The sequence below is a fragment of the Palaemon carinicauda genome, chromosome 22, assembly GCF_036898095.1.
Source record: "Palaemon carinicauda isolate YSFRI2023 chromosome 22, ASM3689809v2, whole genome shotgun sequence".
In the NCBI taxonomy this organism is placed as follows: domain Eukaryota; kingdom Metazoa; phylum Arthropoda; class Malacostraca; order Decapoda; family Palaemonidae; genus Palaemon; species Palaemon carinicauda.
Window position 1 is genome coordinate 116,296,451 of NC_090746.1, and position 2,296 is coordinate 116,298,746.

Here is a 2,296-nt window from a genome sequence, read left to right on the forward strand (position 1 = left end):
TAAGTTATCTTTTATTGAAGATCAGCACGTTTTTATTGTAACTGGACAGTGGAGATTGCTAAAAAAAAAAAATACACCATCATAAGGTGTGATTTACTATTAGGATTTGCGATGTGCGAAGGTGGGTACGGGGCCAGGTCTGTGACCTGTGAAAGGGTTCGCCGGCTAGATCTGTGACCTGGGAAAAGGCCCGCGGCCAGGTTTGTGACCTAGGAGGGGGCTCCAAGAGGTTTGTCTCCCTCAAAGTCTGTGACCTAGGAAGGGGGACTGGGTGTCTTGTCCCCGGCTAGATCTGTGACCTGGGAAGGAGGCCCCGGGTAACTGCCCCCGTCAAAGTCTGTGACCTAGGAAGGGGGTTCGGGTGTCTTGCCCCCGTCTAGGTCTGTGACCGGGGCAGGTTTGTGTTCAAAAAGCTGGGTCTGGGGGTTTGGCCCCCGGCTATGTCTGTGACCTGGTAACTACTAGGTTAGGTTAGGTGGCTTTTCACGAATCTCGAAAGTGTTAATTAATCACATTTTTTTTCTGTTTTCACCCACCCAAGTTCCCACCTTTGTCCGTCTGGAAAGGGGGTGGTTGAGAACGGTTTATTTGCGACATAAATAAAATTCAAAGTTTCTATGTAAGGGGAAATCCTAGGTCTGAAATTGCTCCCGGGGGAATGACAGCCCAGGCTGCTTTTCTCTGGGGAAATCTATCCTTTGCTAATTTTCCCAGGGGGAATTTCCTGTTCTAGCTACGAAGGTAAACAGTAATACCATTACCCTAGACACGTTGCTTTTTATTATTATTATTATTATTAATATTAAGCTACAACACTAGTTGGAAAAGCATAATGCTATAAGCCCTGTGGCTCCAACAGGGAAAATAGCCCAGTGAGGAAAGGAAACAAGGGAAAATTAAATTAAGAGTAACAACGTTAAAATAAATATCTCCTATATAAAGTATAAACTAACAAAAAATGAGGAAGAGAAATAAGATAGAATATTGTGCCCGAGTGTACCCACAAGCAAGAGAACTCTAACCCAATGGTAGGCTATGGCACTACCCAAGATTAGAGAACAATGGTTTGATTTTGGATTGTCCTTCTCCTAAGAAGAGCTGCTTGCCATAGCTAAAGAGTCCCTTCTACCCTTACCAAGGGGGAAGTGGCCACTGAACAATTGCACTGCAGTGGTTAACCCCTTCGGAGAAGAATTGTTTGGTGATCTTAGTGTTGTCAGGTGTATGAAGACAGAAGAGAATATGTAAAGAATAGTCCAGACTATTCGGTGTGTGTGTGTAGGCAAATTGGAAAATGAACCATAGCCAGTCAAAAGACCCCATAACTCTCTAGTGGTAGTCTCAACGGGTTGTTGTGTTTGAAGATTGCCTGGCCCTTTTGGGCAGACACGGGCTCTTGCAATCTTGCAGCCCGTAGTCTCAACGGGTGGCTGGTGCCCCGGCCAACCTACTAGGCTACATGGGATATGTTCTACTAAGGAATTTGTGATCAATTGTGTTATTGCCAGGACTGACGATTGCAATTACATATATATTACAATCTATCCAAAATGCAGCTTAGAAATTTGATTTATAAAAAGATAGAGGAGCAAGATTGGCAAAGTGTGTCCCACCCGACCAAAGATTACCCCGCTGGAGTAATTCTTCGGATATGTGCAATGACTCATCATGTTATCAGCACTGAACGACCTAATATTTCAGAGAATTGTTATACATCGTGCAGCCAAAAAAAAGAAAAAGAAATCATGACAGTCCTCCGTAATTATTACGGATTCTTTCAAGTTATTAGAGCCAAGATGCATCTCTCTACTAATAGGTTTTAGAAGTTTCCGGCCTAAGATTGTATAACAGGGAGTTCCCACTGCAAGCATCAGAAGGGCTGTTCATAACGATGTTCTCAAGAACAAACTGATTTTCACCATTCATGAAATTCTATAATACTGTGGATTTGACAGTCGCTTATTATTGTATACGATAAACACTCGAGAGTGTATATTTACTTGTTTGGGGTTTAAATCCAACCCTCCACTGAAGTCGAGTGAGCTACTTCTCGGGCGGGTCCATATTAATCATCTAACGAAACATTTTCATTATAACTTATACAATTCTTTGATTGTAGCATCTTCCAATTCATATGATCTTGTGAAAAGTAATGACAATACAAATTTTGTAGGCCCCGATGCGTTGGGGCTTTTCCGTGGAATACAGAGCCAAGAAACAGCCCTTACGGTAAAGTAAATTTTACTCAATTTTACTTTAAGATTCAGGTCCAAAAAATGTAGGGTGTAAGTGTAAC